This window comes from Vidua chalybeata, chromosome 1 (genome assembly GCF_026979565.1).
Source record: "Vidua chalybeata isolate OUT-0048 chromosome 1, bVidCha1 merged haplotype, whole genome shotgun sequence".
Taxonomy (NCBI): Eukaryota; Metazoa; Chordata; class Aves; order Passeriformes; family Viduidae; genus Vidua; species Vidua chalybeata.
The window spans coordinates 105,344,080-105,353,753 of record NC_071530.1 but is presented as its reverse complement, the minus strand read 5'-3'; positions in this window follow the sequence as shown (position 1 = coordinate 105,353,753).

Genomic DNA, 9,674 nt, shown 5'->3' with positions numbered 1-9,674 from the left:
CTGTTCTTGAAAAAGTCTGTTCCTCCTGTCCTCTAATCAATATCTATTTTCTATGAAACTCCATGGGAATGCTTGTGAATTCCTGATAAATGTCTCTCCCCTCCCAGATGTTACTTTGAGTGGTGAGGGGGAAAGGAGAGACAGAGGAGACAGGGATAAGCAGAAAAACAAGAAAAGATAATGGAAATATTTTACATTCCTCCAAATGCATGAAACTGTGCCTATCATTTCACAATTAAAAGTGGGATTCAGCTGTCTTTCCCCAGAGTGTTGTGAAATGAAAGGCAGCATTTTTGCAGTTTAGAGAATTCTAAGACATTTCTAAAATATACCATATAGCAAAGGCAGCCTTCACTGGATTTTTTTTTTGCCAAGATAATTTTCTGTGACAGCTAATTTCTTATTAAAAAGCAAACACTTCACTTTTAATTGTCTTGAGTGCATGCCTCTTGCATAGATGAAAACTGTTTTTCAACTGTATATGCCAAAGTTATAACTTTTCAGGAAAATGCAAAAATTACAAATAATAGAATTGAAAACAAATGCAAAGAAAGCATAACTCACAAACAAGCAGAGGAAAAAAAAATCCCTGTCTTATGAAAACAGGTTATTTTATCAGCCACAAGTAAATTTTCCAGGTTAGTCATCTCTCTCAAACACACACAGCCCTGCTATCTGACCTGCTACCACATTTTTTGCTCACATGTTCATAATTAGTACTCCATGTTTTCTAATGTTTCTCTATCACACCCAGTGTCCAGGAATGTAGTCTCCTCTGCTTGACAGTGCTTGAGGCTGAGCCAGACCTTGGGCTCTCACTTGTGCTCTGCAAGGGGTCTTTGTTATCATGCCTGGCTAACCATCTACCTCCCTAATTTAATATCCCCACTTTCAGAAAACAGACCCTAATCTTTATACGCTTTAAAATTTTTGGTCTCATCTGGGAATTTTGAATTGCCAAGTTGAACAGGGTTATGTCTCACATTACCTTTGCCTCATAAAGTCCTGAGCTTTTATATTCCACAGATGGAAGGTGTAGAAGGCAAATCTACCCACAAAGACACAAACCTATCATGCAAATCTCTCTTACTATGGCTATACATAAAGATAATAACAATGCCAAGCTGAAGAGGTGTGTTATTATAACTTGTACAAAGTGAAACATTCCTTATTACCCAACTAACATTCCTAAATATATAAATTATGTAAATGGGGTTATTTTAATGGCACACAAATAGCTGCTTTATAAACACCTTTCTTATGACAATGATGACTTCCATTTATATGCAAAGATGCATCTATCCCTCAATGGTTCTATATCACTGCATAAAGAACAGGAAAATCACAGCTCAGTATTTAACAAAAAGCCCAACATTTAAACTGGGATCACTTCTCTCCAATGAGAGATGAAGGCATATTTAAGTTTGGTATTTAGGGTAAAAGTGCACAGTTAATTGCTCCCAGCACTCTGCCATGTCTTAGGTCTAAAGCTTTCATACTGAAACTTGCAGAAGCTCTGGCTTAAAACTGCAGAAAAATATTACTGCTATGAACTAGATCCTTAGGGTTATACCAGATGTGCTTCTGGCCTAAAGCATGAGTCTTTTCTCATTTAGAATCCTTTAAATTATGTGGACTGATGTCGGTTTCATTTTGGGAAATGGACAAACAGTGGTGAAACAGCTTTTCTCCAGTGGCTGAATCCTGTAGGGTCCTATAGTCCATCCTAAATTTTTGCCCCATACGTAACTATAAATACTTTTAACTTCAGCAGACCTTTCATACAGAAAGCTGAGAAGAATATCTCCTGCTGATATCTATAGCTAATTGAGCTTTCACACATTAAATTTCTGTGACGATGCTGTTACTAGTCCTTTCTGAATAGCTCTGCTTGTGGTCATTTAGGTGCATGTATTTACTGCAAGCTGAGCCACATTCTTTTTGGACCCCCGTTGGCTCAGGCATAGTCTGTACACTGAGCTGAAGTCTTGTTCATGCAGAGTGAAGTCAATACAAGTATTTCCAGGGGCTCAGATGGGCTTTGATGGGCTCTAGCCCAGGACAAGAGTTTACAGCATTTGGAGCCAGAAAAAACTGAGTGAGGTCATCTGGTCTGGTCTCTAGTTAACCACAGGATATACAAGCTTAATCCAGATATGACAGTATTGAAATAACATTTTTTTTTTCCTTAGGAGATTAGAAAGCGTGTGCCATGGAGAAGAGAAATGGAGGTCCTTCTGTCACAGTGTGGCACCCTGGCTGCTGGGACTTGCTCAGGAGAGAAGCTCCTGGATGACTCCAGCTCCATGGACAGCCACTGAGTCACAGAGGCCTGTGCAGTGCAGTACCCACTTCCTTCCCAAATCCTGAAGGAAGCTCAGGATTGTCAAACAGTGCCAGGAAATTTAATCAATGCTGTTTCCTATCAAACTCATGAACAAAGGGGGTAAGCACAAGTCAGTCTGACATACTATAGGGCCAGAAAAGACTGCAAATACCAGCCAGCTTAATCCTCTCATGATGTGTGTGTATGTATAGTACAGTATTGAAAAGAAATATGATTGTACGAGATTAAATCAGAAATATGTCCAGCCAAGTAGTACTTTCAAAAGCAGCAGATGCTTACAAGAGATACAAAAAGCAGAGCAATATAAAATCATCTGTCTCATAATCAGTGGTTTAGGAATCTTTTGAGCTGGAGGTTGGATGTGGACCAGTGTGCTGCAATTAACTGGTGGAGGTGTCTCTTCTCCAGGAACTGCGCAATTTAATTTTTATTTTTAACTCTTTGAGTTTTCTCTCAAAATCTGGATTAATCTCCTTTTTCTTTTAATATGTTTAACCCCATCATAAAAACTCTGTGTGAGGGTAAATCCACTCCCTTCTCATAAGCTACCTCAATATTTTCCTCACAGCTACAAGGAAATGTCTTATTTCAAGGCTGGATTTTTCCAACTTTAACTTCCTAGTGCTAGATCTTATCATGCCTTTGTCAGTACACTTGAAACTGAGGATGGAAAAGAGATTTTTCTCCTTTTCTTCCTCTGTTGTACTGTATCCATTTTGAAGTAACAGCCATGCAGATTTTTAAAATCCCGATCCACCGGACCTCTTAATCTCATGATTTGCTTAAGTATGTAAGTAATCCCATTGACTTCCATGGGACTGCTCTCAGGTTAAAAGTTAAATGCATGGTTAAGTGCTTTGCTTGAATAGTATTTAAGTTCTTTCTAATTTCTACTTTACTTTCTTTCCTTGCTCATGCTACTTGATCTGCACAGTGTTGGAAGCACTGTGTTTCAAGTAAATCATTCAGTATGGGATCACACAGGTTACAACACAGCAATTTCCATTGCAGCTTTTGTCTAGGACTGAAGAAATTCTGACTGATGGATACCAAGGGCTTTTCTCGATGTTATTTTCTCTGAGGATCTAATGCTCTTCATTCCTGCTAATTCCCTCTGCTGCCTAGTTTATTTGTTCAGCAGTGCCCTAAACAAGAAAGGTTTCCTTCAAACAATAGGCTGCTTTGCACTCTGTGTGTGTGGTTTACTGAATCCAGACCTAGTGAAAATGTACTGGTCTTCAGCTGGTATGAATCAGAGCTGTCTGCAGAGACAAGGGAGCTTGCTTATTTACATCAGCTAACCATCTGACCCATTGACTACTGTTTTAATATATAAATGTGTCTATGTGTGCAGTTAAATATGTAAGACCCAGGCAGAGGAACAGGCCTTCAGCCGTCTGCTCTTGGGATATGAGGCACAATAATAATATTGGAGGCACAAGGGCAAAGGATGAAATTAAAGTTCATTTCTTCCTGAGGTCAGGTATGGAAATGCATAATGTGGTATTGCCCCCCCAGTACCAATAGCAAAATACTTCTGAATAATATTTACAACATAATTATGCCTGTTCCGTGGATATTTGGAAGTTTTCTAGCACCTAAGGTGTTTCAAATGTGTCTGCATTATTGATGAATTTTTAGTAATACTCACTGACCATTCTTGTGCCCAACATATATGCAACCAGGGGTTCTGTCTGCTTTTGCAAACATTGTGTAGCAACCATTTCAGATCAGTCAGGAAGCTAAGTATTACCCAGCTCATGGTTTCAATTGTTTTCTGAAGATTCCTGTATCTAGTCTGTTGATGAGATGCAGGGCCAAACCCCTGCTATAAGGTGGTGAGAATATACAGTGAGATTACTCCTATTACTCCTTAAAAAACAGTACTACCCCAATATTTCAGATTTGCATACCACAAATATCCTTCCAGCAGGTGAAATTTCATGGATTTCTTCATTTGAGAAGCATTTTGTCCATTTAGAGCATTTTGTCCATTGTGCTAAATGTCCACAATGACCCTATCTTCTAGGATTTTTAAAAACATACTTTGTCTGCAGAAACAAAATAAAAACATAAGGAATAAGGAACAATGAATCCCTACAAACCACTGTCCACAAAGTAGGATGTGTGATACTGTTCTGGACACTATAATGTAGCTGACCCAAGTGAAAATCTAGCATGACTTTGAAGTGTTAAGAGCCTAATGCTAAGTATATTATTGTGCTCTGTAGGAGTTTCCCTTCATCTTTTATGAGTTTAACACTTTATGTTTTCAAAAGGATGATGATTTAAACACAGTAGCTGCCATCTCATCTGACTGGAAGTTGTACTAGAAAATGGCAGACTGGATTTTTTACAACTTGAAATAATTTCTATATTTGTTGTGCTGCAAGTATGAATGATCTGACCCTGCCAGCTTCCATGCATGATAGATGTTGCACAAATCCATATTCAGCAGGATATCCAAGTCTCCCATTTTGGCCTGTATCATACATGTCACAGAATAATAGAATCACAGAATGGTTTGGGTTGGAAGGGACCCAAAATAATCATCTAATTGAACCTCCCTGTCACAGGTAGGGGATATCTTCCTGTAGATCAGGTTGCTTCCTGCTAGCTGAGGTGCACACACTCACTGTGCACACACAAATCTGGACTGGTGAATTCCACAATTATTTTCTTGGTGTTTAGCATTTCACAGTACCTGAAAATGTATTGAAGTGTGGGCAAATCCCCCCATCTTTCCCAGAATGGCTTCCTACCAGAGCCGAAGGAAATATGAGGAACAATAAAAGATTTCAAGAGTTATCCTGTTCTGCCACATGCACATCTTCATGGGATTCCTACATTAGTTTTGCATGCAATAACAATTTGGCTGTTGGTAGAGGATATGAATTTATATACTTCTAATAGGAAACACTGTTCTTTCCGTGTCTCCCCTGACATTTTGTACTTTGTGGTCTTTCCTATTTCACCTTCCTTTTCCTTTCTGCCTTTTTTCTTTCATTCCTAATTCTCATTTGTCTGAACTCAATTTTTCTTTTTCTTTTTTTTCTTTTTTTTTTTTTTTTTTATTCTCCTCCCATTTGTCAAGTCTCTGTAACTACTGGGTTTTTTTCACAGTGCTTTAAAAATCTTTGAATATTGAGGCAAATGCACAGGGCAGGGTACCAGTTATATAAAAGAACAGCTGTAAAAACATGTGCAATGGCAATTAAGCAAGAACTCTTAGAAGCATGAGGTCATTAATCGTAATTGCAATAAGGGTCTTCTTAGAAATTGTCCTTAATATTTGAAATGGAGGAAATGTCAGCTTCAGGCAGCATTCCAGGTTTGCTGGAATCCACTTTTGTGCTACTGCAAGCAAGGGAACTGTGTGTGTCTGATTATCAACTACATGGGGAAGCTTTATATTCAGACATCCTTCTATGGGTTTGCTGTCCCATAGGCACTGGAGCATGGTCCACTTTAAATGCAGCAGAAACAAGAGGCCAAGCTAAGCAATTTCCAGTTTCCTCATTGAATATTATCAAGGTCCTATCCTGACTGCCTTCAATCCATTTCCAGCTACCATCTTCAGGAGCTGTTCTGCACCTCACAAATTGGTAACTCAGTCCTCCCAATTTCAATAAACTCTGGAGTTGTTTTCAATAATCAGTCACTCTTTTAACTAGGGGATACAAGCTGAATGACAAAGATATGCTTAAGCAAACCAGATGAATACACAGAAGGCACCCTGTTCCTTTCAGTTGCAGGCTGAAAGCTGATATATTACATGTCTGCATGCAATAAAACTTTTTTGTGCTTTACGTTCCTAGGGACGCTTGAAGCTAAACCCTTGCAAAACATCTGGTTCAAAACTTCAGCATTTTAATATTAAATACTTCCTGAAATCTGTTTGTGTAACTGTACCATGCAGGTTTGCTTTATAGCTTTCTAATAAATTGTTTCTAGCTCATTTTGTTATCCTTGCACTGACTTTGATATCTCCTGGTGTAATGTCAGTAATAGTGCTTCTCCAGCTTTAATATTTAGCTGATATCCTAAGCATAGATTCTGAAGACAACTGCATAGTTTTTAGCTTTCAGCTTTTTATTGTCTTTCATTCAACCCTAAGGTTTAAACTTTTACTTGGTAAAGTGAATTAAATTTTTGTTACAGTTTTGCCTTCCCAAACATAGTCTTCGTTATCACCATAGGTTCCTCCCACAATGCCTCTGGATAAGGTGGGAAAAAACTTTGCATGGCCCTGTGAAACAACAGTTGTCATGTTACAGCTGGGACTGGTATTCAGAACTTTGTGTCAAAGCCCTGAAGGGCTTGGGAAACAAAAAATTTTCAGCAGTGAAATGGAAGATTTTTTCCCCACACCGAATTGTCATCCTTATCATCCATGGATAGACAAGCAAAAGGAAATCAGAAAAGGCTCATGCATTTTAAAGCATGCTAAGCCTTGTGAAGCTGGTCTGGCTGACCCCAAAAGCTGTAGCTTAATAATTCCAGCTAAAGCCACATTAACTCTCAGTGTGATGCTCTAAGTTTCGCAGGCTGATTTCTGTCTTCTGCTGATTTCATGTTTGTGCTGAGCACAGCGCAGCGTCCTGACCTGGCATTGCCTGACCCTCCTCCAGACAGGGTAATTGTGTCAGCCTGACTCTGAGCTTCGGGGCTTGTGAACTTTGGGATCCTGTCATGCTAACACAGCTGTGCTACGCTGGGCGCCTAAGCTGGTATTTTCGCGAGATGTGTAGCCTAGACTGACTGTAGCTATTCAGCTTACTGCAGCCTCAGCTCCTCTGTCTGAGGCCTTCCAGCATGACTGAGAGCACCTCAGGAGCATGCCTCTCCCTCTGGCTAAAGAAGGAGCCTTGGTTCCTAACTTCAGGTAACCAGGTAGAGCTCAAAGACTGAATACAGAACTTCAGGAGAACTTTGAGAGCCTTTGAAATACAGGAGAAAGCAGAAGCCACTCAGGGGCTCCTGAAGCATTGGGAAAGATCAAAACATAACAAAACAAAACAAAACAAAACAAAACAAAACAAACTTTTACAGCACAGGAGTTCAATTCTATACCCTTAAAACTCATATTAACTTTTAGCAAAGCTTTGTGCATGCTTTAGATTAGCCATGTAATTACACCACGAACCCCCACAAGGATTTAATTTCAATTGAAAGCAGTAGAACTAATAATAGAGCTTACAAATAAAGCTAATTAAGATTTCATAGAACTAGGGACTATTTCATACAAATACCAAGAGATTTAATGTCAGTATATTGCACTTCCCATGACTCATAGAGTCTATAAATATGTACAGGTATTTTCAGCCTGATCACTGTATGCCTGGCCTAGCTCAGAAAGAAATGCTTAGGAAATGTGTAGCATAGTAGGAAACAACTCTTACAAACAGAAAATAATTGTGTAAATATCTATCTGGAACAAAATCCTATAGCTGATGTACAACACAGGAAATTCCATTTCAACATATTTCTTGATGCTTAATCCTGCCAGGTGGAATGGATCAACAAAAAGGGAGAAGTCACAGTACATGGTGAAAAAATATTACATATTTGTGGAGGTCATCCAGCAGGACCTAAGAAAAATTCACAAAGCAGCTACAACTCTCATTGCTCAAGTTCAGCTTGGTTCAAGCTCAATGCCTATATATCTTGTTACAATTATTTACTTTTCAATTTATCAGTATCTTGCAAAAAGAATCTATTATAACTGAAACTCCTTTTCAAGCTATTTTCCTTTTTTTTTTTTTCAATAAATAAATATTAATTCAATTAAAATAGAGCAGTAGTGGAATAATAGGGGTAGGAAGTTGGGGTAGGAAAAAAGACACTTTCTACAATTAGCTCCCAACAGCTTCAGACTCTCTAGTATGATTCAATATTAGAAGAGTACCTTATTAATTTCAGCAGCATTGAATCATCTGCTTGTATAAGAGTGGGAAAAATTGAAAATGTCAGCATAATGTCATGACATGACGTGCTATACTATGGCTGATCAAAGCACTCAAATTCAAAGGAAAATAAAATATTAAGAGGAAACTGTTGAACATGGCAGCTGAAATGAAAAATGGAGATCTCCACAACAGGTCACTGCAAATCAGATTCGGAATGTTAAAAGAAAAGAGAGTGGATATTTCACATAAAACCTGGAGGTATTATTGATGAGATTTTTGTTTAATTAAATTCAAAACAGAAATGAGAGAGGAAAAGCTTTTCAGAGTAAGCACGATTAAGAACTGCCTTTCAGGAACAGGGTGTTGGTTTCTTAAGTGCACTTCTAAGGTTAAGTTTAAGCCCAAGATTAAATTTAACAGACATACTAGCTCTATCAGTTTTGTCCTTGGGTTCCTTACACCTCCTCTTTCAGCCATTGGATATATATGAAATAACATGAAAGCAAAGGGCTAGGATTTTGTGGTTTTGTAAAAAAGAAATAGATACATACAGTAGGGCCTATTTCCATGTGGTTACATAATGGTTATAATAAAGTATGAGGAGTAACACCTAAGATGATGCAAGGCACTTTGCAATGTTCAAAATCAACTGAATTGAGAACAGGAGCTCAACACGCACCAGGACTCTGTCTCAGCATCAGCTTAAGGACTGGCTTTGCAAGGTGCAAGTGTGTGCTTGACCAGAGACTCCCAAGGAGACCTTCAGAAAGCAGGCAATTCTGGGAGTAAGTGGTGGGATCTGTGCCAGAGGCATTCTCCAGCCTCTTCCCCTTGGGCAGGAGTGCAGCTCTCCCTCCCCACAGGGCTGGGGCCACCTGCTTTCTCACAAACTCCTGTGAACTACAAGTGATGTGTTGAAATCACCCCTTTTACTCTAGATTGAATAAAGCTTTCTCTATACAGAGTAAGGTTCAGAAAGACCAGAAAATGAATGCTGCTGGTAAATTAATATTAGCAAAGAGAAATGTCAAAAATGAGTGGAGAAACCCTTGCAGTGAAAGATAAAAGTCTTTGTTAGGATTCATTATACATGTAGGCTAATAGCACATGTTTCACAAGTGCCTGTAATAGGTTGTCTTCCTTTGTGCAAATGTATTTTCCAGTTTCACTCTCTCCTGAGCTGAGTGTGAGGTTCACAGGGGGAGAGAGACACTGCCCCTTCTGCTTCCGTCCAAGACCCAGGGATCCTTAACAAACAGTCACCAGGGCATTGCAAGGTCTTCAAGGGTGCCTGCTTGGTTTTTCCACAGAAGACAACTTGAAATGTTTTGGGTAGTGATAAGTCTTGGTCAAGGAGTAAGCAGAAACTCAATGAGACAGCAATTCATATAGATTACAACAAAATACACATTCCATTC